The sequence below is a fragment of the Equus przewalskii genome, chromosome 7 (genome assembly GCF_037783145.1).
Source record: "Equus przewalskii isolate Varuska chromosome 7, EquPr2, whole genome shotgun sequence".
Classification (NCBI taxonomy): Eukaryota; Metazoa; Chordata; class Mammalia; order Perissodactyla; family Equidae; genus Equus; species Equus przewalskii.
The window spans coordinates 5,656,884-5,683,839 of NC_091837.1; the positions used below are offsets into that span (position 1 = coordinate 5,656,884).

Here is a 26,956-nt window from a genome sequence, read left to right on the forward strand (position 1 = left end):
AGTCTTTATGTCATGGATGACCTCCCCAAGGATGGGACTTTTAAGCAGAATGTTGAAGGAAAATTTGGTGTTAACCTGGCAAAGATCAGTACCCAGGGAAGAATGAGGGGCAGGGAGCTGAGCTAAATGATGAGGTGGAGAAAGGGATTAATGAGAAGGAGAGAGGCATCTTTGCTCATAGAGCCCGTGACTCCTTCATGGCTCCAAGGCTGCAGGTTGCACACCAAGCCTGACTCCTCGCAGGGTGGAGGAGCTCCCTTTCCCAACATCTGTTTCCTTGGGTTACACAGCAGTCAGGTCAATGTCAATTGTCCCCACACTCCTATCCCTTGTATTGGGAATACAGGACAGGTCTGAAAACCTAGAGAGAGAGGCCCCAGTCTCAGGAGGGGGTGGACAACAAGAGCTAAAGGCAGGAGCTCTAGGTGACCTCCCTGCACTGTCCCAACTTGGACCCTGACTATCTGGACATCATCAATACCTGCCTCTCCTGAGCAGATCAAGTGGGGTCTGAGCACACAGACCACAGGCAGGGACAGAGCCTTTGTTCACAAGTGGCCTCGGTGAGCTGATGCTCCCAAGGATGTACCGTGTCAAATCTGTTGAGAGAGGATGGATCTCACTTCTTCAGCCTTGAACCTAGAAGGTGATGCACTCCAGAGGAGCTGACAACAGCACAATGGGCAGGAGGGGAGTAAGACCAGCCCAGGATGCTTTTGTTCTCACTTCCTCTTCACTAACAAACAGTGGAAATGAGTCTTCCTCCTGCACCCAGCATAGCAACATCAATAATAATCAGCCTCATGGCTGGACTGGAGCTGATAGATGCTCAGAGAGGACGTGTGGCCAGAGTTGGAGTCTGAGGTTTGTGATGTTTGATTCTTGAGCCGCTCTCACTCTTTTTGACTGTGCCAGGAGCTGTTGGTACCAAGAGACACAATTATAACCCACAAAGTCACTGATGCTTCAGCACAGGATATGGAAACCAGGGTCCAGGGGTCCCGAGATTGCCAGAGGGGTGAGTCAGGACAAAATGGGCCCCCAAGCCTGATTAGAGGGAGAAATGTGGACAGAAGTAAGTGTGGGGCTAAGACCCATGAACACTGAGTGGGAGGGAGAGCAGGTCCTCTGTGCTTCACAGACTGTGCCTTCCTGTGGTGACTCTCACCTGAGCTTGGAGGAGCAGGTGAGCAGGAGTGAAGCCACTCAAAGCATGGTCCTTGGAGGACCAGCAGCACAGGCTCCCCTGGGGGCTATTAGCCATGCAGATTCCTGGGCTCCACCCTGACCTGCTGCAGCTGCATCTGCATCTTGCAGAGACCCCCAGGGACTGTGTGCTCACTGAAGTCTCAGAAGGTCTGGTCTAGGTCACCAGGGAACTCTCACTTCCTTTGCTTTTAAGCCCTTGTTTGTCCCAAGTCCTTCTTAGACCACTTGAGTGTTGACAACTGTCCTGCCCTCATCAAACTGAGCTTGATTCAGGTGCTGGATCCCGTAATGCTAGGGAAAACTGTTTGAAGAACAGACATTTTCACAAGCCACATGGGTGATGGGTTGGGGAGGGGGACATCCCAGTGGCTTCCAGACAGAAATAGATAGGTCACACCATTTCTCTTGTTCTCATTCAGCTCCAGATAATGTGGACTTTCCACATGACCTCACACATTGTGGTCTCTTCTATATTAGAACCTCCATACGTTTCCCCCTCTGAGTGAAACACCTTCCATGACCTTATGCCTCAACAATGCCTGCTGTCTTCTTCCATTCAGGCTGCTACGCCAAAATGCTCAATAGTTAGCTTAAAAACAAGGCAGATTTATTGTTGTACTTCATGAGGCTGGAAAGTCCAAGATCAAGTCACCAGCACTGTTGCCTTCTGGAGAGGGTCCTCTTCCTGGTGATAGCTGATGCCTTCTCTCTGTGTCCTCCCTCCCATGGTAGAAGAGGCTGGGCATGTGGCATCTGTTGTAAGATTACTAATCCTGTTCATGAGGCTCTGCCCTCTTGACCTAATCACCTCCCAAAGGCCCATCTACTCATACTTTCACCTTTGGGGGTTAAGATTTCAACATGTCCACTTTGGAGGGACACAAACCTTCTGACCATAGCATCTGCCAAAATCCTAATCATCTTTTCAGTTCTGTGTACATATCGCATGTCTGAGATGTGGCCTCTGACCCCCAGAACATTTGGCAACACAGAATTACAATTTTTTTAGCATTTAACAAAAGTATCCTCACAGTTGGGTATGTGATATCCAGATTCTTTGCATGGAGTGCACCCCTCCCCTCCTGTCTCTACACCTCCTGTCTTACCTTCATGATACCCTAACAGGACTAGAAACACATCAGAAAGCAACGTCTGTTAGCAGCGAAACCTTTTCAGTGACTATATAATTGACTACGCGTTCTTGTCTTTTACTCTATTAATATAGTACAGTGCATTGATAGATTTCCAGATGCTAAAACAACCTTGAAATTCTTGGATAAATACTACTTGTCATGGGGTATAACCCTTTCTATGTTTCCAGATTTGGTTTATAGCATTTTGTTGAAGTTTTTTTACTCTATATTCCTAAGGATCATTGGTCTGTAGTTTTCTTGTGATGTCTTTGTCTGGTTTTAGTATCAGGGTATTACTGGCTTCATGGAATGAGTTGCTAAGTGTTCTTAAATCTTCTTTATTTTGGAAGAGTGTGAACATTTGTATTAATTCGTTAAACTTTTGACAGAATTCACCAGTGAAGCCATCTGTGTCTGAGGCTTTCTTTTTGGGAAGTGTTTGATTAGTATCTTAATCTCTTTGCTTATTGTAGGTTTAATCATATTTTTTATTTCTTCTTGAGTCAGTTTCAGTAGTTTATATATTTCCAGGAATTTATCCATTTCATCCAATTTTTTGGCATGCAGTTGTTCACTGCCAGATTATTCCTCTTAGTCTTTAATGCCAGACTTTGGGGAACATATCTTGTATCATTTCTGTCTTTTTATTTTTAATGGTCCTTTTTATGTGGTCGATCTTGGAGAATGTTCCATGCACACTTGAGAAGAATGTGTGTTCTGGATTTGTTGGCTGCAGGTTTATATCAACGTCTCAAGCCTAGTTGATATGCAGTGTAGTTCAGGGCTTTTATTTCTATATTTATATGCCATTAATATATTTACCCATGACGTTGCCATAGCTGAAGTTTTTCACTTCTTTGTATAGATTCGCATTTCTGTCTGGTATCCTTTTTCTTCTCTCTGAGGAGTCCTTTATTATTTCTTATACTGAGGGCCTGTGGGTGACCAATTCTGTAAGTTTTTGTATGTCCAAAAGAATTTTATTTTGTACACATTTTTGAAATATATTTTCACCAGGTGAAGAATTCAAGGATGACAGTTTTTCTTTTAGTATTTAAAGACATTGCTCTCCTGTCTTCTAGATTTCATTGCTTCTAAAGAGAAATCTGCTTTTATCCTTGTGTTGTCCCTCTGGACAGAAAGGCTTTTCTCACTGCTTTTGAGAGAGTCTTCATCACTGCTTTTAAGCAATTTGCTTCTGATGTGTTGGTGGTGTTTTATTTTTTGTGTGCGTTTCTGTGCTTGGTGTTCACAGAGCCTCTTGGAACTGTGGGTTTGTAATTTTCATCACATTTGGAACATACTGGTCATTATTTCCTTAAATAGTTTCTCTATCACCGTCTCCCCCACCCCGCTCCCATTTTCTATCCTACAGTGCCTCCAATTACACCATTTTAGGTGCTTGAAGTTGTCTTAAAACTCACTGAGGCTCTATTTACTTATTTCTTAGTCTATTTTTTTCTGTGTTTTATTCTGAATAGTTTCCCTTGCTCTGTCATCAAGTTCACTAATCTTTTTCTTTTGCAGCATCAAAACTGCTGTGAATCTCACCCAGTGTATTTTTCTCTGTGATTGTATTTTCATTTCTAGTTTTTCTGCGTATGTCTGCATGTTTCCACTTAAAATGTTCAGTCTTTCCTCTAACCTCATGGACACGTGGGATACACTTATAGTGATTTCTTTTGCATCCATATCTATAAGATCTCTCACTGTCGCAAATTCAGGTCCAGTTTGGATTGATTAACTTTTGCGCTCATTATGGGTCATATTTTTCTGCTTCTTTGCATAAAATATTTGATAGAATATTTTGTGGCATTTGCCACACATTGCAAATTTTTCCTCATGAGTGGCATGATTTTAAAAAAAGTTTTTGATATAGTTTTGTATTTTTAATTCTCAGATTCAGTGAAGCTTCTTGGAAACAGTTTGATCATATCTTGTCTTCCTTTTATGCTTTCTTATGTGTGACCACACAAGTTTCTAGTTTGGGTTGATTTTTCCTCAACTGAGGAAAAGCTATTCTTCCCAGTGAAGTGGACTTTGAGCTGCCAGGGAGTCCCAGCTGGTTTGGGTGGGGGGTCAGGATTGAAAAGGAGTCTTGGTGGACACCATAGTGTCCACTGCACTGGTTTGCTCCATTCAGAATCCCGGGCTGCCATGGGGCTTCAGGCACTCAGCCTCTCTGGGCAGTTCTTGGGATAGTCCAGGACATGTGGGCCATGGAGAGAAAGCAATGCCATAGTCATCATCACCACATGTAAGAAATCCGGAGACTGCAAAGAGGCATGAATGTGTGTCTGCCCTTCCGTTCGGTCTCTTGATCCACAGATCACACCATGGCCCAGAAAACACCAGGACAGCCTAGTCCTGCCAGTCCTAAATCCACTCCTGATCCACCCTCTGCAGAGCTGCTTGGAGGGCTGGGAGCAGATGGCAGCCTAGGGGTCTCAGACCTGGGCACCTGGGCTAGACCAGCTCATGGCTTTGTCTTCAGCCCTCCTGAGGCTGGAGGAGAGTATAATGCAGTGGGGAAGGGTTTGTGTCTCACTTCCCCATCAGCCTGTGTCGCTGAGAGCATTACAACTGCTGTCCCCCGACTGACAGTGATAGTTAGCCTCATCCTCAACTCAGGCCCCACTGATGGTCAGAGTGGCCATGTTCCCTGAGTTAGAGCCAGAGAATCATTCAGGGATCCCTGAGGCGGCTCACTATACCCATGGATGGCCATAATAGGGGCCTCATCTGGCTTTTGCTGGTACGAGTGAGCATGATAGCTTTCTAGGTTCTCTCCCTAGCAGATGATCTTGGCTGTGTGTCCCAATGATACAGACACCACAGGTTACTGTGAGATCAGAGGAGGCAACAGAAGCTGCAAGAGAGGAGAGGAGAGCAGAGGTGAGTGTGAGGATGAAGGTCTCATTCCCAGAGGACACACACCTGCAGCCTCCCCTCTGCAGAGCTGAAGGTCAGGACCAGGATGCTCCCTCGTTTCTTTGGGGCCTAAGCCCTGAGGGGCAGCACCTGTGCAGAGAATGAGGCAAGGGAGCAGGGGAGGGGGTCCAGGCCATGGATGCCCCAGATCTCTGCCTCAGAGCTCACAGCACTACCGAGCTCTACAAAGACCCTTTTATTTTCTTCTCAGGCTCTTAGAGGCAGTGAAGGTGGTATTTATGTGAGCCTCCCCTGTGGCCCCTCATTGAGATGGGAAGTCGCTGAATCCAGCTGTGGAGACAGCCCAGGTGACTGAAGAAGAAGAGGGAAGAGTCCCCCAGCTTTCTCTATCTGCTCCTCATGTCAGAAAGTCAGCCGTGAACCCCACGTCTGACCACAGCCTCCTCCTGAGGTCAGACCACATGACCTCTGTTCTAAACTCTCCTGGCCTGTGGTCTGTCCTGGGCTGGCCCAGCAGGGCTGTGGCCTTCCAGGAGCCTGGCCTCCTGAGAGGTAACTGTCAACACTGACTCACTGAAGCTTTCCCATGGACCCATTGTCTTCCTCCTCCTATTTATCATTCTCCCAGGGTCCCTCAGGCACAGTTTTGTCCCCATTCTTGGGATAGTATCATTGAAATGCACTTGTGTCAGTAGAATTTTTATTAGTCATTTTGTATATGCCAGTTTCCTTGTTAAACAAATACTTGCTTTTGTGGATCCATCACAACTTCATCTTAATTTACATATGGGGTTTGCGTCCCTCGTATGACATCTCCATTATGACAATAGACTTGCAAATAGCGCTGTCAACTCCTTGTTTCTTTTTTAAAAAAATTTTCATCAATGTTTCATGGAAACTTGTTAAAAGCACCAGAAATCCAGTCTTGACTAAAACACTTACTTTAGGCCCTGTGGTCTCTGTGAGGGCCCTCAGAGTTACATCTTTGCATAGGATGTGAGCTCTGGGGGCTGGATGGTCAGTGGTCCCTCAAGCGAGGCAAATCCTGTCACTGAACCAAGGACAGCCCAGTGACCAGAGCTGTGACCTGAGGAGTGAGCATCCACTTCACTCTGGAAAGTCTCCTGAAGGAGGCTGCAGATGCTCCATCCAGGGACCAGAGGCTCTGACTGCCCCATCTCCCACCACCTGAGATGACCCTGAGCAAAGGAGCTGCAGCCCGGAGTCCAAATCTGTCTGGATGCAGGAAATGAGAGGCAGAGGGTGGTCAGGGTATCTCTGGACATGTTCAGATAGAGGAGTCAGCTCCTCAGGACCACTGGTGGAAAGTGATTTGACCTGCATTTCAAGGTGAGACACTCACAGGGTCCGGGTGCTTTCAGTGTCCTGGGTGTCACTGTGTGAATCTGACTTTCTGAACGTGGTCCCTGCAGCCCAAGGGGATGACCAGGCTGTCCTAAATCCACTCTGTGCACTGAATATTGGCAGCTGCTGATGTCCAGGGCTGGTCTCCCTTGAGGCTCCGCCTGGGCCGTCCCCCTCTATCCTGGATGCTCCTGGCGGCAGCTCTGCTGCTCTCTGCTGGTAGAGGAGAACCCAGACCAAGAGCTTCCTTCCTGCAGGACACCCCAGAGCCCCTGTCACCTGAGAGGGTGTGGAACAGGGAGTCCAGCCCTCCCTCTCTGCCAGCTGTGACCCCTGTCGTGCCCAGCACAGTGAGATCCAATACAGTGTACAGGGAGGCAGGGTCATTGTAGTTTCTGTAACCATATCTCAGGGTTGAAATGCATTTCCTTGTCCCTTTTAGAAGAAAGGAGAGCGCAGGATAAACTATATTCCCTTTGCAAAGTGGCAAGTTCCATAGAAACGAGTGTGACACCCTCTAGGGACCCACACCTCCTATGTGTTTGGGAAGCAATACTGATGTTTCCCCTTCCATTAAGGACAGCTGTTGTTCATGGGGGCACCTGATGTTTCTGGCCCCAAATGTCAGTAGGAGCACTTGCATCACCATGATTACTCTCATCTCCATTACTATTATTTGATTCCATAACATACCTCTCGGAGTTTTAGTGGGAGGATTTCTACACTAGCTTAGATGACCATTTTGATGAAACTCGAAATCTCCTTTTAATTCCATCCTGGGGACGCCTGTTCTCACCATCCATTATCTTTTCCCTTTTTCTTGGACTCTCACAAAGGAAGGGCAGGAGATGCTAGGTCCAGGGTTCACTCACTGAGACATGCTGAGTCTGTATTTTATTTATCAGAACCTTTCTTGGATTTTGTATCTTTTAATTTTGAAAAACATCAGTGTCAGTCTCCTCATTTCACAGCAGGTAAAGTTGAGGCTCAGGGACTCAGTTCCCCAGGAAAACAGAGAAAAGTGGGGTGAGTCCAGGAGTGGAGTGCAGGAGGTCCTGGCTTCAGATCCTGGGCTCTTTGGGGCAGAACTTGACCAGGGAAGAAGGGAGGGAGTGTAAGGGCAGGGATCTTGGATCATCTGGGATCATCTGGATCATGTGGGATTATCTGGGCTCACTGCTGTTCCCAGCATGGCCTGGCCATGACAAGGAGCCCCCACAGCCTGCACACACAGGTGTCAGCAGAGCTATGCCCAGGTTAGAGCTGGAGAATCTGTGAGGATAGGGGAGGTTTCTTTGTGTGTGCAGGGGCCTGGCCTGGGTGCCGCTGTCTCAGCACTGTTTGATCCTGTCTCTCCTGGGCAGGGTTCTCATGGCTACCCAATTAAGGACAACTGAGTCTTCAGGAGACCACAGGGCCTGAGGGTTCAGGAGACTTTGGGGCTCAATCTCAGAGGTCCCACCCATGCAGCATCCCCTGGGCTGAGCTCAAGATCAGGGCCAGGTCAGGGTCCTGAGGGGGCTGAGCCTGAGGGCAGGGCCTGGGAGGCAGCATCTGTGTAGCAGGTGAGGAGAGGAAGCAGGAGAGGGGTTCAGGTCATGGTAAGGATGCCCCAGAGCTCTGTCTCTGAGCCCACAGCTGAGCCCAGCCTCCCTCCTGCACTCAATAGTCCCTCTGATAATGTTCCTCTGTCTTGAGATGGGCTGGAGAGAATTGCCTGTGCTTCTGAGTGGGTTGAATGGATCTGGTTCATGTGAATTCTTCACCTCTTGTACCTCATAGGAGTATTCTTGTCCATACTTTAATTTAAAAATGTAAGGATTTAAGGGAATTGCACACCCCCACGGTTGTCTGTGAAGCTCACAGTGATGGCAAAAGGGTCTTCTCCGACTTCTTGTGACCCTGATGGTCTTTTTCTCTTAATCCCTCTCTTGATGTGCTTTCTATGCCAGGCAGCAGTGTATGCATGTGGCTGACCCCTGTGCAGGGCTCTCAATGATGGCAACAATATTTGATGACAGTGACTCAGCACTGACCGTGTGCTGTGCTTTGCCCTGTGCTGCGGGCTCTGCCCACTAGAACTCATAACCGTGGAAGCACATCTGAGGGAAGAATTGTTTCCTGCCATCACAGGCTCCTAATCAATGCACTTCACAGCAGAGCCCAAGTAAAGAGGGTCCCTGGGGATAAAGGAAGCCCCATGACAGCAGCCTCACCTTAGGACAGGCCAGCAGGACCTGCAGAGTGAGCAGAGCCCATGGCTAAAGGGCAGAGCGAGTTGGAATCTTCTTGTCCTGGATGAGTAGGGTCAGTGGGTGGGATCCTGCACTGACCAGCTCCTCACTGGGAGGAAAAGGTGGCGGCCCCTGGGAGAGGGCGCAGCAGCCTGGGAGCCAGGGCCAGAAGCCCAGCTCTAGAGGGTATTTTCTGCCTAAGACATGGAGGCTGGAGCCAGCTGGCCACCAGGTTAGTTGCAGATGGCTCCAGACACTATCGCTAATCTTCTTCTCTTGTACTATACCATTCACTAATATTTATACTTATTCCTTACTTTTATCTTTTTTTGTGTGTGAGAAAGATTGTCAGCGAGCTAACATCTGTGCCAATCTTCCTTTACTTTATGTGGGATGCTACCAGAGCATGGCTTGAGGAGTGGTGCTAGGTTCGTGCCTGGGATCTGAACCTGCGGACCCTGGGCGGCTGAAATGGAGCACGTGTACTTAACCACCATACCACTGGGCTGGGCCCATGTTTATTCTTTATTACTGATCCCCACCAGAATGAAATTCCATGAGGGCAGGCAGTTTGATCTGCTTTGTTCACTGTTGAGTCTCCAGCATCCTGAACAGTGTCTGAAACTAGTCAGTGGATTGGAGCTTACTTCCTGGTGTTGCATCATGTGTTAAGAATTTTATGCGTATGCGTGACCACTGTTTAGATTATCATATGTCACTCAAAAATAGATTTCAGATTCTCTGTTAGATATTTTTAGTGGATTTGTGACTTAGCAAAAAGGCAAAACCTCTGCCTGAATGAGCCTAACTGGTGGGGGCACATCCCTGTGATCCTCACCTGCTCCCAGGACACTGCCAGGTGGGGTCTGAACTCTACCTTTCTCTTCCTGGTCAGTTTTGAGAAATCACAGGAGAGCTTTCTCAGGATCATAAAGCCATTGAACTCAGGATTTGAAGAGTTGCCTCTCTCAAAGGAAGAATAGAAAATTCTACTATTTGGTTCAGGCATTTCAATCTCTCTTTCTCAGAGGGACACAGTGGTGGGAGAGAGAGAGAGAGAATAAGTAAGGAAATAGAAGATTTACACAACTCTGTTTACAGTTTGATGTAACAGACATTTGCAAAACATTACACGCACCGCCGAACACAAAATCTTTTCAAGTACCTTTGGACGATTATCCAGGATTGACAGTATTCTAGGAATGAATCAAATATCACTAAATTAAAAGGACTAGGACCATGAAAAATATGAAAACATAATTAAATTTGAAACAACAACCTGAAGAAATGTGGAAAAACCCACTTATTTGAAAATTGAAGAATATACATGTAAGTAAACCAGGAGTCAAAGAAGAAATCAAAACTTAAATGAGAAAATACTGACTTTTATTAACACAAAAAACAAAACATATCAGAGCTTAAGGACTGCAGCTAAAGCAGTGCTTTGAGGAAAATTTTTAGCTGTACATGCTGATCATTAGAAAGGAAGAAAGATCTAAAATGAATAATTTAAGATTTTAACGCATAGAGGTAAAAAAGAAGAGAAAATCAAGCCAAGTGTAAATAAGAGGAAGAAAAAAACATCACTACTGACCCTCCAATAATTCAGCATTATCAAGAAATATGAAAAGTAATGAATGCCAACACTTTAGATGATTTCAATGAGGCAAACGAAATTCCTAACAAAGTTCTCATGCAGTGCTGTCCACACACAGGTGAGGCCATCTTGGCTCCACCCTCACAGTCTCCTTCCAGTGACATCCTCAGGGCCTTCCTGCTTCACCTTGATTTACCACGTGTGCACCTCATTTACCTTGTGCTCTCACATGGGGACCTGGGTCTTTGAGGCTGGAGTGGGAGAGATGAAGGGCGTTTCTATAGCTGTGTCTCATGATCTGTTCACTGTGGATTTTTTCCAATTATTTTATTGTGGTAAAACATTCATGACATAAAATTTACCATCTTAGCCATTTTTACATGTCCAATTATCTCAGAATGCTCTATCTGTTCACTATGAATTTTTGTATGTCCTTCACTGAGAAGCAGAATTAAGGGGGAAGTTTATCATGATCTCTCACTTAGATTTTTGTGTCCTTTTATTTTGTAGGTCTCTTGTATGCAGCCTATAATTGGGTCTTGTTTTTAAATTCAATCTGACAATTTCTGTCTCTTAATTATGTTATTTAGACTGTTTATAATGAATATGGTTATTAATGTATTTTATATATAACATGTCAGTCTTTATTTTCTTTGTCCCATATCTTCTTTGTACTCTTTTTCTTTTTTCTGTTTTTTTAAATTAAGTATTATTAGTATTCCTTTTAATGACTTTTTTGGCTTAATAGCTATAAATATTTGTCATTTTATTATCTATAACTTTTCAAAGTCAACGTTCAGGTTATATTACATCACGTCACACATAGTATCAGGACCTTATAACGTGCAACCACCTCTTTCATTATTTTCACCATCATGTTCAAATATTTTACTTTTATGTGCAGTATACATTCCAACATATGAAGCTATCATATTTTGCTTTAGACAGTGAATCATCTTCTAAAGAGATTTAAATAATAAAAACATTCTTAATATTTATAGCCATAGTTTGCAATTCTGTTTCTTTCCATACATTTTCATAGATTTAGATCCTTTCTGATATCATTTCCTTCTGCCTGAGGGGTGTTAAATATTATTTTCTGGCTTGCAGGTCTGCTCATGATCAATTCTGTCAGTTTTAGCATGTCTGAAGAATTTTTTATTTAGCTTTCATTTTTGAAAAGTATTTTCACTGGGTAATGAATTAAGGTTTCTTCTTTTTTCTTTCAAGCATTTTAGAGATGTAAATCCACTGTCTTCCCACTTGCATTTCTTCCAACGAGGAATCTGTGGAATCCCTTTCTTTGTTCCCCCGATCATAGTGTCTTTTCTCTCTGGCTGCTTCTAAAACTGTCTCTTTTTTTACTATCTTAAAATATTCCATATTGGTTTTTGTTGTTGTTGTTGTTTTTCTGTGCTTGATGTTTGTGGAGCTTTCTGCATCTGTGACTTTAGAGTTCCCATCAAATTTAGAACATTTGGGCCAATATTTCTTCAAATATGTTTTTTTCAATACACCTACCCCATCTTCTATCATTGGGAGATGCCAATGACTTCCATAAAACTTTGCTTGGAGTATTCCTACAAATGAGTGAGTCTTTGTTCATTTTTTAAATTATTTTCTCTCTTTAATTTTGTAGATTCTGTTGCTATATCTTCGAGTTCAATCATCCCTTCTTCAGCAGTGACACATCTGTTGTTAATCTCATCCCTCATATTTTTAACCTAAGAAATTGTTATTTTCATGCTCAGAAGTTAGGTTTGTATATTTGTATTTTCTCCTGTGTCTCAACTTAACATTTTCAATCATTTGGACCTAATTTGGACAGAGCATTGCAACATCACCTCTTAACTGAATATGCAGCCTCCTGCTTGCCCTACAGATTTCAGACTTGCCAGTCTGACAACTACATGGGCCAGTTCCTTAAAAATCTCTCTCTCTACATATATAGATAGATATATGGATAGAAAGGTAGATAGATAGATAGATAGATGGATAAATATACACACGTATTGGATATCTGTACAGATATAGACAATTTATCTATCTATCTATCTCTCTGTCTATCTATCTACCTATCATCTACCTTTCTATCATCTTTCTGTCTCCTTATTGATTCTGTTTCTCTGGAGAACTCTAATTAATACACATTAGTAACTATAAATCTTTTTTGTTAAATGTGTTTTATTTGAATGGTTGCTTTAGGGTCAAAGCACTGATCTAACATAAAAATCTACCTTCCAGTGATATTATATTATTTCACATATAGTATCAGACCATTTTAACAAGCTCTTCCCTCCCCCCAACTTTTGTGCTATCATCGTTGTATATTTTATTTTGATATTCATTAGAAAACAAAGTAATTTCTTTTCCTTTACTGTTATGTTTTATAGACGTTAACATAAGACAGATGTTTCTATTTTATCCATGTAGTTACCATCTGATGCTTTTTTTTCTTTTGGTAGATTCACACTTCTAGTTGGTATAATATTGCTTCTGACTGAGGGGTATCTGTTACTAATTCTCATTGAAGATCTGTGGCTGATCAATTATGTAGGTTTTTGCATGTCTAAAAAAATTTCACTCTGCCTTCATTTTTTAATTCAAGGCTGAAAGTGATTTTTCTTCCATTTTCTTTTGAAGACACATTTTTTAAAGGCTTTATTTTAAAGATATTTCTCTATTGTCTTCTCAGTTTTGTTGCTCTTAATGAATAATCTGCTTTTACCATGATATTTGTTCCTCTGTTGATGACATGTATTTTCTGTAGCTCACTTTTAATATTTTCTCCTCATCACTGGTTTTCAGTGTTTTGATTATGATGTGTGTTAGTGCTATTTTCTCATGTTTCCGGGGCTTATGCTTTATTCAGTTTCTTGGATATGTCAGTTACTAATTTCACCAAATTTGTAACATTTTGGCTGTTATTTCACTAAGTATTTTTTCTGTTCACCTTGCCTGTCTTCTCTGCTCTGAGACTCCATTACATGCTTAGTAAGCTCCACAAAGTTGTCCTACATCACTGAGGCTGTGTTCATGTCTGTCACTTATTTTTTCTTTGTTTTATTTGAATAGCTTCCACTTTTCTGTCATCGAGTTCACAAATCTCTTCTTTTGTAGCATCTAATCTGTCATCAATCTCATCTAGTGCATTTTTAAATCTCAGACATTACAATTTGCATCTCCAGAAGTGAATGTGGTCTTGTTTAAACGTCGTCCATGTCTGCATGTTGTCTTCAGTCCTTCCTCTAGCTCTTTAAACAAATGGAATATTGTTATAATAACAATTTTTGTATTGTCTCCTAATCCAACGACTGCAGAGCCTGCTTGGAGGGCTGGGAGGAGAGGGCAGCCTGGGGATCTCAGATCCAGGAACCTGGGCAAGGTCTGCTCATGGCTTTGTCTACAGTCCTCCTGGGGCTGGAGGAGAGTGTGATAGAGAAAGGAAAGGGGTTTGTGTCTCTCTTCCCCCTCAGTATGTGTCACTGTGCGCTTTACCACTGCTGTCCCTCACCTGGCAGTAATAGTCAGCCTCATCCTCAGCCTGGGCCCCGCTGATGGTCAGGGTGGCTGTGTTCCCCGAGTTGGAGCCAGAGAATCAGTCAGGGATCCCTGAGGGCCGGCTGTTATCATCATAAATCACCAGCACAGGGGCTTGTCTTGGCTTCTGCTTGTACCAGTGAACAACTTTGTTTCCAATGTTGTTTCCCCCAAAGGTGAATCTGGCTGTCTGTCCCAGGGTCACTGACACTGATGTTGGCTGCATCAACATGTAGGAGGCCACAGAGCCTGCAAGAAAGAGAAGAAGAGACATGTTGGAAGACAAAGGACCAATTCCCAAGAGATTCCCCACTTGCCTGAGCTGGATAGAGCTACAGGGATTCTGCGAGACCCCTGGATGCCCCCTCTAATCAATGTCAGTCTCAGTGGCCCATGAGCCTGACTGGTCAAATGAGCCTTTGAATAAATGAGAAACTCCCCCCTTCTCTTGGCAGGTGCATCCCCTAAGGCCTCACACAGAGCCACTGAGTGCAGTGGGGAGATTTCAATATGACCAGCCCCTCATCCTGCAGCAGATTTATGAGCATCCTGCCCACCACAGGCAGGTCCCTACTGAGCTCAGAGTCAGGGCCAAGATTGTCCCAGAGCCCTGAGGCTGAGGATGGGGTGAGCCTGGGTGCAGCACCTATGTAGTGAGCAACTAGGGCAAGCAGGAGAGGGGTCCAAGCCATGGTGGAGGTGCCCTGATTCTTCTCCTCAAGCCCCAAGGCTAGGCAGGTTTCCTCCCAGGCCTCTCTTATCCTCTTTCTGGAGAGAGCTGCTGGACATGCAAATCAGCCAGGGCTCAGGCAGTGTTGTTTGAGGAGCTTTGTGGTTTCAGAGAAGGGCTCAACCCCAAGGGACACAGAAGGGGAGGGGTTCCCTGCAGACCCCACCCTCAGCCAACAGGATGCTCCTTCACCTGCAGGTCCTTTAGTCTGGGGCTAAGTCTCCCACCCAGGTTGTGTCCTAAACTCTCTCTCTGGCTTGGTCACAGCAGAACTCAGAGGTGAAGTCTGTATGCATTTTCCGGGAAACCCAAACTTCTGTCCACTGAAGAGTGCTGGGCTGTCATGAAGGTGATCAGAGTCACACTAGTGATGCTGGGTTATCCGGAGCCCCCAGGTCCTTGCTTTGTTCCATTCTGGCTCAGCATGGAGGTGGTTAATGTCATCTAGGAGTCCGGGATGTGTCCTCCATAACCATTTTGTGGTGAAGTTCATATATTGGTCTATTTGTAGCTCCATCTTCAGAAGCTTCACACAGGAGATCTAATCTGAATATCCAGGAGCCGAGTGAAGTGACCCTCCTCATTCCTCTTCTACAGGTGACACTAAAAGGCTTAGATAGGTGCAGGGTCGTCGCAGACTCAGCTCCTGAGTAGTAGAACCAAAAGTAAGATTCTTCCCCTGCCAAGTACACATGGAGTTCTTGAGCAGTCATCAAGGTGCTGTGAGTTTCTGCTCTTGGCCATGATCTCCCAGGGCAGGTCATAGGGTCTGTGCCTCAGCATCCCCATTGTGTGATCAAGACCAGGCACACGTCATGTGCTCTAAAGAAATGTTAGTGCATAAGAATGACAGTGGCCTGCAAACGCTAGCAAGTCCTCAAGTGAATATTGCCAAGGAGAATGTATTAATTAATGAGATAATTTAATTTAATATGTCAACAAATGTTTATTGAGAAAACTTCTGTCTTCTGGGCACTAGGAAGCAGGAAGAATAGAATTTTTTGGCTCCCCTCCCCGTTCTTTGGAGATGTATGTAGAGGGACAGATGAGGTGACAGTGGAGGAGCTCCCAGGGAAGGAGGAGTGGCCATGTCTGTCAAGACAGGGGGCTGTCAGAGCCCAGGGAGGGAGGAGAAACGTGTGGTTGCAGGGAGCATGGTGTTAGCAGACAGCGACAGCGTGTTAGCACGATTAGGGTGGGCTGGGGGCAAAGGGCCTGGACCTGTGCCAGAGAAAAAGGTAGCGTCTCCATGAGCAGATCTGAGATACATGGGGCCAGAAAATTTGTCCTTGAGAGTGAAGGATGACACCGCAGAAAAATAAGGACACCTTTTCCTTCAGGTATGAGGTCGTGGTTACTAACCCCCCTGCATGTTAGAGCCCCTGATGCCCAGGCTCACCCCATGACTAGGCGGCTGTGCCTGGTGATCTCTGCTGCCCCCTGCTGGCCGCTCCTCACTGGCTGTGGCGGTGCAGGGGCGCCCTCTGTCCTGGGGTGAATTCAGACCCACTGCTTAGTTCCTGATTCCTGATTCAGGGACTGCTGCCCCAGGGCAGGAATTGTTCTCTCCACATGGCCCCTGCCTGCCTCAGTCCAGGCACAGAGGGGCTCAGATTTCCCACGAAAATATGAAAACGGTGAAAGCAAAGCCACCATGCTGGAGGAAGAGGAGTAAACCTGTGACGGGAGAGTGTGAGGAGGAGCTGAGTCAGCTCCCATGGGTGAGAGCCAGAGCTTTCCAGGGAAACTGAGGGGCTCTAAGATCCAGACCAGTTCCCATCTCATGTGACACTCTCTTGTAAGTCAAGGATTTGGGAACAGCAGTGGTGTGTAGCCATGTGATAAGGGGGGATTTACAGGTAATAAATCAGGATTCTGGGAGCAGCTTAACACATACACTGCCTGATGGTCCAGGATGGTGCTGCTGCGCAGGGATGTGTGAAGCACAGGTGGGTTCAGACCTATCCCCTGCTCTCTCCCCGTTTATCTGGGGCCTGAAGACACTCAGTGGGGTGCTTGCTGATTTCCCCATCCCCGTGCTCATCATGCAGACATACGGGTATTTAAGTTGCTGCATGCACCTCTGGTCCTGCACCAGCTATCTAGGGTCCCATGTGGGGGACCCATCCCACATTCCCTCATTTTCCACAGACAGGCTGACCTCTAAGGAGCACAGAGCGAGGGGCCTTCACTTCACAGAGAAAAGAAGGGATAAGAGAGGGTGAGTGGCGTTCCCAAGGTCACCTGAGGAGGAGGAGAAAAGAGCAGGACCTAGGTGGTCCTTGACCAGACATAGCAACTTCCTCTAATGTACAGGAACCAGTCTGGGCTAGGGAAGGAACGATAGAAAATCTTCAGCCAGCATTTGCGGAGCCTGAAGCAAACAGCTCCTCCTTGTCAGTTTTCCCAGCTGCCTGTGGGGGCGCTGCTGCACCGGGACACAGGCCTCCTTTGGGGACTGAAAGAAACCCTAAGAATGAAAAGCCTCAGATTAGCATCAAATATAGGGACCTTTTCATGATCTTTTACTCTGCAAGTGCCGTTGAAATATTGGTTTTCAGACTCTCTGCTTAATGAAATCTACCTACCACTCATGGCCCATTAGCAGGATCATTACATTGTAGGTGTAATATGTAATCCCATTATATTGTCAAGATTTATTGAGGAGAGAATAATTCTTTGCTTTATGCGTGATTTCCCTTCCCCACGAAGTATCAGCTTTGATACGAGTCAGGAGCGTAGACAGAGGAAGCTTCTGTGTTTCCCTTTTCAAAAAATCCCCGTTTGATGTTTTTCTCCTCTCCATGTGGCCTAAAACTGAGGGCACTAAGATGGTAAACCTCAGATATATGAAGAGAAATACATTCTGCACGCAATTTTGTTCAGGGGATTGAAATTATATTTTCCTACGGAGCAACAAGATCAGGCTCAATATTGACTTAGTAGTTTATTTACATCATCACGCATGTGTGTTGGTATCTGATTTTTATAATAGACCTATATTTGCAAAAACATTATTTCTGAAACTTGTTTGTACTGCACAAGTGCTCAGTTCTTGGTCTGATGTGGGATTCTCATGAACACTTTCCCTTTTCCAATGCAAAGAGGTGGTTTCTGCCCTTGTTCACACTGGAAAGCCACCTGCATATGACTCTCCATGAGTGATAGGACCCTTTTCCTTCCAGATATCGGGAGTAGGGTTTGGGAGGGTGTGGTCAGACTAGTCTCCTATGGTCCTCCGTGTTCTCTCAACTTCACATTCTCAGGGAGTAGATGATCAGAGAGCCGGTCCCCCTCCTGTCACTCATTGTGCTGAAACAGTGGAACAAGACTGTCCCTTCCTAATGCAGATCTCCTGGGAGGTCTCCATCACCTGGGACTCGCTGAGTTGTTCCTCCTGGCAGCCCAAGTAGCAGGGACATGTGTCAGGATTTCCTTTTTCAGTGTGCTTTTTTTTCTTTTTCCCAAGAGTTAGTTTCTATTTACACTGAAGAATCCCTATCCCTTGAAATCCAGGGCCTTGCACAGACATGTTCACTGGTTCATGCAGTGGGAAATGTCTGCTGTGTGGAGCGTTCCTGCACCATCCTCATCATGAAATCCTCCAGCACCGTCAGGTGACCGCTTTATGGAATGTGCTTCTGCAGTCCCTGTTTCATCTCTTCTGCCCAGTTGAGCACATTTCCATGGCTAATATTCTTCCTTTTTGTTGCAGCAGGAGACCTTTGTGTCTTTGTCAAGGTCGTTACATGGGCATTTAAGTATTCTCCAGGGAAACTGTTTTTGTGTGTAAAGTCAGCCATTTTTGTAGGTCTTCCAGAAATTTCCTCATTGACTCTCTAAGGGTTTGGGCATTGGTCCTCTTGTGCAGAAAGCTGTCTGTTGTAAGGACATCAGGATTTTCTTTCTCAACAGGAATGTAAACCTTTCGTGGAGCCAGTGATGCATGGGACATCACATGTCCAGTTGCCAACCTAGTCTCTTCTTGAGCCTTGTTCCAGAGAAGGACGGAGCTTCAGTACAACTGAGACATCTACCTGTGCTGATTGGGATAGGTCTGTGCTGCAGGACAGGTGTTCTTGATTGTCACCTTCATGTCAGCTCCTACAAAAGTTACAGCTTATGTTGGAGAAATTTTGTCCTTATCAGCCTCAATAGAGAAACAGTTGTTTTTTTCAATTTATTACACAAAACTGCCTTACCATATGCTCTGTCTCTGTTTGCACTGCCTTTCGTACATTGGAGGGTAGACCTTTATTTTCTTGTCCACTTCTGTAAGTCAGCTGGTGACACTATGATCATCCACTCTCTTCCTGTCCCTGCAATTCAGAGCCATGGAATCTGAATGATCCCCTGTTGGTCACAAAGTGAAAGTGAACCCAACACATCAACACGGTCCTATTGTTCACAATGAACACAGTCCTCTCTTGTGGAACTTTTGCAGAATTTTCCATAACCTTAGGTTTCAAGGAATCCAGGCTCAGACATGATGGATTGGAGAGAACCAATAAGCAAGTGTTGGTGTTTGAATCTTAAGAATCCTGATTGGTTAACAATTAATCAATTCTTGGAGACATTCTTTTGTAACTGGGGAAATGTGAGTATAAACTGGATAGAAGATCATTGTTAATTTTCTCAGTTGTTCTAAAGAGCTTGTGCTTTTAAGAGCAGTATGGATCATTACCCCTCTTCGAAGACAGACGGGGAGAAGAGAGAGAGAAATAAATAGATGACAGAATGATAGATGATGGATAGATGAATAGAGAGAGATAGAAGCAAAATGGTAAAGTGTTATCAGAGTTTTGTTCACAGAGAAGGTATGTGGGAGCTTGTTACACTATTCTTTTGACTTTTTTGTGGGGAGGAATATTTTAAAGTTAAATAAATTGGACTTCTGAAGAGAGGGAGAGAGTGAGAGTAAAGAAACCCCAGGAAACAGGGTACTCAGGCTCTGGTATCAGAGGCCCCTCCAGGCAGACTCCCTCAGCCCCATCCAGCAGAGTGCTCCCCTCATGCCTGCAGCCATGGAAAATGGAGCCAAAGGGAAGGTCCTGGACTTGGCATGGAGGGTTTCCTGGTGAGCTCCAAGGACAGCAGTTCAGAGTCCCAAGACCAAATCGAAACCCAACAGGGAGGTGGGGTCAACCCCAATAGGGTCAGACCTGCCTGGTGCACGATAAGAGTCTTTGGGAAAGTGAGAGGGCAGTCATGCCAGGAGACAGTCCCCAGATGGAACCCAAGGTGGAGTCTGCAATTCTCATGTAATATATGTAAAATCTTAGGGTATGAAGAACCCTGAGGCCAGCAGGGGCCTGGTCTCCAGTTCTTGGAGGCTTCACACAGCCAGTGAGGATGTGGGCGACGCCTCATCCAAGAAACCAGATGAGCACAGCCCCTGGGGTTCCACTCCAGGAGAAGGAATTCCAGCAGGGCTGTCCCATGTGAGACATCTCGCTCCTCTCATACATGACACTTGGTTACAACTGGAAATTGTGTGATGCATTTCTAAACTTTTTGTGTCTAATACAAACCTGCCAATAGTCCCCGTAGCTCAGCCCAACCCCTAATCCCACCATTTCTCAGCAGGATAAACTGAGGCCCTAAGAAGACAGAGGACAGGAGGTTCTCAGAGTCTCCCAACCCTGGAGGAGGCGGGCCAGGATCCGAGAAGGTACCTGAGACTGAGGCCTAACCTGCAGCTGCCCAGAGGGTGGGTGAGAGTGAGCACCAGGCCACGACAGGGAGGTTTGTGTTCCCCTTCCCTATTTGTCTGTGTCACTGTGAGTCACTGCCAGCTGCTACCCCTGCTACCACCTACAGCACAGTAGTAGTCAGCCTAGTCCTCATCCTGGGCCCTGCTGATGGTCAGAGTGGCTGTGTTCCCAGTGTTGGAGAAATGACCCCAGAGAAATGGTCAGGGATCCCTGAAGGCTGTTTGCTATCATCAAAGATGACCAACACAGGGGCCTTGCCTGGCTTATGCTGGTACCAGTGAGCATTTTTCCCCCACAGGTGATGCTGGCTGTTTGTTCTAGGGACGACAACACTGATCATGACTGTGTTAGCTCGTAGGACGTCACAGAACCTGCAAGAAAGAAAAGGAGATGTGGACTGGAAGATGAAGGATCCATTCTCAGGAGAGTCTCACTTACCTGTCTTAGAGCTCCAGGGCTTCTATAACTCTCAGCATGCCCCCTCTTATCATCTCAGCCCCAGTGGCCCATGGGTCTGGCTGGTCAGTGGAGCCTTTGAACAAATGAGAACCACCCCCGCCCTTCTCTGTACAGGAGCAGCCCCTCAGGGCTCACACAGAACCACTGAGCACAGTGGGGGATTTTATCCCCATCAGCCCCTCCTCCTGTAGCAGATTCATAAGCATCCTGCCCCTACAGGGAGTGCCCTGCTGAGCTCAGGGTCGGGGCAAGGATTATTCCAGAGCCCTGGGGCTGGGGGTGGATGTGAGCCTGTTCAGTGAGCATGGAGGCCCATGAGGGGAGGGTGAAGGCCATGGTGGAGGCACTCTAACTTTGATCCCTGAGTCCCTGGACCAGTTTCCTCCCAGGCATCTCTTATCCCCTCGCTGGAGACAGCTGCTGGGTGGTTTCAGAGAAGGGCTCAGCCCCAAGGGACACAGAGAGGGGATGGGTGGCCCCTGCAGATCCCACTCTGAGCTGATTGAATCTTCCTTTACCTGCTGGTCCCATAGTCTAGGACGACATCTTCTGAGACTGTGTCCTGGCCTTTCTCCCTGGACTGGTCACAGAAGACCTCAGAGGTGAAGTCTGTCTGCATTTCCCAGGGAACCTGAAGGCCTGTCCACTGAATAGTCCTGGGCCCTGTCATGAAGGTGGTCAGAGTCACAGTGGTGATGCTGGCTTATCCTGGGCCCCCAGGTCCTTCCTCTGTTCCATCCTGGCTCAGAAGGGAGGCAGTTAATGTCATCCAGGACTCTGGAGTGTCTCCTGAATGATCATTTTGTGGTGAAGTTCACGTGTTGGTCTAGCTTCACCTTCAGAAGCTTCACAGAGGAGGTCCCCAGTGCAGGGACCCTGCTTGTCCCCACTCTACAGGTGACACTGCAGGCTTAGCCAGGTTCAGAGTCTACACCAGACACAAGTTCTAAGCACAGAGCCTGAAGGAACTTCCTCCATTGCCAGGCATGCAAAGAGTGATTGAAGTGCCGTAAGTTTCTGCCCTTGGTATGAGCTCCTGCAGCAGGTCATAGGGACTGTGCCTCAGTATCCCCAGTGTCACTCAAGGCCAGGGACAAATCATGCTGGAAACAACTTCTGTATACAATGAGAGCTGGCTCAATCTCTGAAGCACTTGAAGTCAACAGTTATTATAATTAAATGCCTTCAGTTGTTTGGGAAAATGTATTAAGTAATAAAAAATCTTGATTTAATTAATTCACTCAAGAAAGTTTGTCCAGCAACTGCTGTGTGCCAGGCACTCCTCCCGGGAGAGGGGAACAGCCTTGTCTGCAGCCGCGAGTCTCTCAGAACGGAGGGAGGGAGGAGGGAATCCTGTGATTCACAGGGTAGACAAGTGTGTGGACAGTGACAGTGTTAAATCAGGACTGGCACATGTTGAACCTGGGCCAGAGAATTAAGCAATTTCTACTAGATTGAGATCAAAAGGCCACGGAGTCAGAAAATGTGTAGGTCGTTGTCTAGGACGATACTATAAAAATAACTGACGCCTTTTCTTTCAGGTATTGGGTCATGGTTACTAACCCTCCCTGCATGTGACAGTCTCCTGTGTTGCTTATAAAACCCTAATTCCCAGGCCCTTGGCAAGTGACTCTCTGCTGCCCCCTGCCGCCCATTCCACAGTACCAGCTGGAGGCGCAGGGACAACCGCTGTCCGGATGCAGATTCAGAACCTACTTCTAGTTCTATGTGGGACCCACCTCAGCTTACCCTGATAAGTGGTGTGTAGGTCTGCGCCCAGGATCCGAACTGGCGAAACTCCAAGCCACCGAAGTGGAGTGTGTTAACTTAACCACTTGGCTGTGGGGTCAGCCTCTATTAGTTATTGTTGTTAATCTCTAACTGTGCCTAATTTATAAATTAAATGTTATTATAAGTATGTAATTGTAGGCAAAAACAGTATATATAGGGTTCCGTACTATCCAAGGTTTCAGTCATCCACTGGGGGTCTTGGAACATATTCCCACTGGAAAGGGGAAACTACTGTAATAACCTCCTCTCAGTGTTCTGGAGCCAGACAAGGTTAGAGGAGGGGAAATGGGAAAAGCCTTTAGCCCAAACTCTGGGGCTCTGATGGAGACAGCTTCTCTCTGTCAGTTCTCCCAGCTACCTGTGGGGGCGCTGCTGCACCTGGGCCTGGTGTCAGTCAGGCTCCTGGGTCAGCGACCACCTACCTGCTCCCTTTGGGGCTGGTTAGAAACCCCCAGGCCAACATACTCCATATTAGAAGCAACTAGAGCTGATTTTTCATAGTCTTTATCCTGGAAGAATCCTTGAAACATTGCTTAGGTCCTAGGGATCCGGTGCACAAAATATCATCTGTTGAAAGCTCACATTCCAACAAGGTAAGTAAATTGTAGATTTCATATTCTAAGTATAATGGCCAACGCTATTTTGAGTGATGAATTATTTCTTTTTCCTGCGTGATCACCACCCCCGCAAATTAGACATCAGCTGTCATGCGAGTCAGAAGGAAGCTTCCGGTTTTGTTCTTTTTAAAAATCTCCACATTTGACATTTGTACGTTACTCACGTGACCTAAAGTAGAGTTTCTAAAACCATAGGCCACAGCTCTAAAAACAGATGCAGTCTGTGGTACAGTTTTACTCAGGGCTTTGAAAAGATGCTGTCTCACAGAGCAACATGATCAGGCTCAGAGTAGCTGGGGCAGTCACACGGGATCATGCACATGCAGTGGGTTCTTGATCTCTTTTATAGATATTTGCATAAAAATGTTATTTTTTAAACTAAAAAAAGAGTGTATTTTACCTTTCTCATAAGAAAGTTGTTTTTAGCTGCAAAAGTGTTAAATTCTGGGTCAGATTTAAGATAAATACCCATTTCCTTTTTTTGAAAAAAGTCAGCTTATTAAGAAATAATTCAATTATCATGTAATGTGTCCATTAAAGGTGTATAATTCTATGCTTTTTTGGTATATTCACAGATACATGCCATGATTTTACAACATTTCATCACTTCGAAAAGAAACCCAGTACGCTTAAGCTATCACCTACCTTCTCCTGTTCACTGCCCACACCCCAGCCCTAAACAGCCACTATAGATTTCTCCGCTTCTATAGACTTCTCTATTTTGTTCCTGGATTATTTTACTTTGCATAAGTTTCAAGGTTCATCCACGTTGTAGTGTGTGTCAGAGTTTCCTTCCATTTCAAGGATGAATAATATTCTGTTGTAGGGATAGACCACATTTGTTTGTCCATTTATCTACTGATGGACATTTAGGTTGTTTCCTGCTATTGGCTATTAGGAATAATGCTGCTATGGACATTCATGTACAAGTTCTATATGGACATATGTTTTCACTTTTCTTGGGTGTATCCTAAGAGTAGAATTGCTGGTTCATATGGTAACTTTATAATTAATCATTTGAGTAATTTCCAGACTATTTTCTATGATGGCTGCACCATTTTACATTTTGATTTGTATGAAGATTTCAGTTTTTCCACATCCTCACCAACACTAGCTGTTAAGCAACTTTTTGATCCCACCCATCCTAGTGGGATGAAGTAGTATCTAATTTTTTTTTTTTTCTGAGGAAGATTAGCCCTGAGCTAACATCTGTGCAAATCTTCCTTTATTTTATTCCTTGGTAGCCAGTACAACATGGCTGATGAGTGGTGCAGGTCTGCCCCTGGGATCCGAACCCGCGAACCCAGGCCGCTGAATCAGAGCACACTGAAATTAACCACCAGGCTTTGGGGCTGGCCCCTAATTTTGGTTTTGGTTTGCATTTCCTTCATGACTAATAATAATGAGCACTTTTCATGAGCCTATTGGCCATTTGTATATCTTCCCCGGAGAAAAATCTAATTAGATCCTTGACTTTTTATTATTGAGTTGTAAGATTTCTGTCTATTCTAGTTACAAGTCTCTTGTCAAATACATGATTTTAAGTATTTTCTCTCATTCCACACTTGTCTTTTCACTTTCTGGGTGGTGGCCTTTGAAGCATAAATGTGTCATTTTCATAAAATCCAATTCATCCATTTTTGTCTTTTGTTTCTTGTACTTTTGGTGTCATGTTTACCAATCTTTGCCAAATCCTTGGACTTGAAGATTTACCTCCATCATTTCTTCTGAGATTTTTATGGTTTTTGCTGTTACGCTTAGATGTTCAATTCTCTTTGAGTGGATTTTTACACACGCTACAATGGCACATCCCCCTTCATTCTGTTGCATGTCACTGTCTAGTTGTCCCATCAAGGTTTGGTGAATAGATTATTCTTCCCCATGGAATGGCTTTAGCGCCCTTGCCAAAAATCACTTGACCATAGATGCCTTGATTTATTTCTGTGCTCTTAATTCTATTTCATTGATGTAGATGGTGCCAGGACCATACTGACTGGATTACCGTTGCTTTGTATTAAGTTTGAAATTGGGCAGTGAGTCAGTCTGCTTTTTCTTCTTTTCCAGGATTGTTTTGGCAGTTCTGGATCCCTTGCAATTCTAGGTGAATTTTACAGTCAGGTTGCCAATTTCTATAGAGAAGTAAGTTGGTATAATCATAGCGATTGTGTTGAATCTGTAGGTCAGTTTAAGAATGATTGTCATCTAAACAATGTGCCTGCTTAATTACTTTCAACAGATTTTGTATTTTCAGAGAAAATGTTTTGCACTTTTTAGTTTCTCATCCACATCTGTAAGTCCGTTGGTAGCACTGTGATTAGCCACTGTCTTCCCATCCCTGCAACTCAGAGCCCATGAGTTCTGAATGATCTCCCTGTCGGTCAAAACGTGAAAAATCCTTCCTTGTGGAACTTTTGCAAGATTTTTTGTAACTCTTGTTTTCAAGGAGCACAGTCTGAGATATGGTAGACAGGATAGAACTAATAACCAAATGTTGGCTTGTTAATCTTGAGGATACTGATTTATTAAAAAAAAATAAACAGGTAAGACATATTCTTGTGCAACACAGACTAGATAGAAGATCATTGTTAATTGTCTTAGTCATCAAAAAGAGTCTGCCCTCTGAAGAACAGTATACATCATTGTATGTCGATGGAGAGAGAGAAAAAGAGAGATATAGAGATAGATAAATGCTGGATAGAAAAGTAGATGATAATTAGATAGATAGGTAGATGGTAGACAGACCAGTGCCAAAGAGATGATAGATAAAAGATAAATGACTAGATAGATAAACAGATTGACAGATGAATGATGGATAGATAGATACACTAATGGATAGACAGATAGATGATGGATAAATTATAAAGAAAGAAAGAAATAGATGATAGAAGATAGAGAGATAGATAGAATGATAGATGATAGTTGAATAGATAGATAGAAAGATGATTGAAAAATAGACAGATGATGGATAGATAGATGAGAGATATAGAGATGCCAAAGTGACCAGCGTTAGCAGAGTTGCCTCTAGGGAGAGAGTATGTGGGGGTTCATTACACTATTTTTTCAACTTTTCTGTTTGTAGGATGTTTCAAAATTGAACTAGTTGGACTTCCGAAGAGAGGGAGAGATGAGAGAAAAGAAACCCATGGGAACACAGTACTCATGCTCTGGTATCAGATGTCCTTCCAGGCAGACTCCCTCAGCCCCTTCCAGCAGAGATGTTCCTCTCATGCCTGCAAACATTGAAAATGGAGCTGAGGGGAAGGTCCCAGGCTTGGTGTGAGGGTTTCCTGGTAAGCTCTAAGGATAGCAGCCCAGAGCCCCATGACCAAATCCAAACCCAAAAGGGAGGCACGATCAACCCTAACAGGGTCAGACCTGCCTGGTTCAGGTGATGGGACTTTGGGGGCAGTAGGATGGCAGTGGAGCCAGGAAAATGTGAGACCCAAGGTGGGGTCTGCACTTGCCCCATACTATATGTAAAATATTAGGATATGAAGCACCCCAGGGCCAGCAGGGGCCTGGTGTCCAGTTCTCCGGAGGCTTCACCCAGCTGGTGAGGATGTTGGGGACGCCTCATCCAAGAAACCAGATGAGCACAGACCCTGGGACTGCACGGGGCTGGCTCTACTTCAGGAAAAGGGATTCCAGCAGGGCTGCCCCACGTGAGACATCTCT

At 45.1% G+C, this 26,956-nt stretch overlaps 1 protein-coding gene, 1 long non-coding RNA gene and 1 gene segment (V, D, J or C); 1 reads left to right on the forward strand and 2 right to left on the reverse strand.

Annotated features, from left to right (window-relative positions):
- LOC103544575 (immunoglobulin lambda-1 light chain-like) overlaps positions 1–26,956 on the reverse strand; it is a 502,401-nt gene that overhangs the window by 112,222 nt on the left and 363,223 nt on the right. The gene's annotated exons all lie outside the window — the stretch shown is intronic.
- LOC103543338 (immunoglobulin lambda constant 7-like) overlaps positions 1–26,956 on the reverse strand; it is a 230,736-nt gene that overhangs the window by 95,118 nt on the left and 108,662 nt on the right.
- On the forward strand, positions 18,616–22,105 carry LOC139084676 (uncharacterized). Its single transcript, XR_011542232.1, has 3 exons — positions 18,616–18,755; positions 20,287–20,371; positions 20,713–22,105. It is a non-coding gene; the product is annotated as an uncharacterized lncRNA (long non-coding RNA).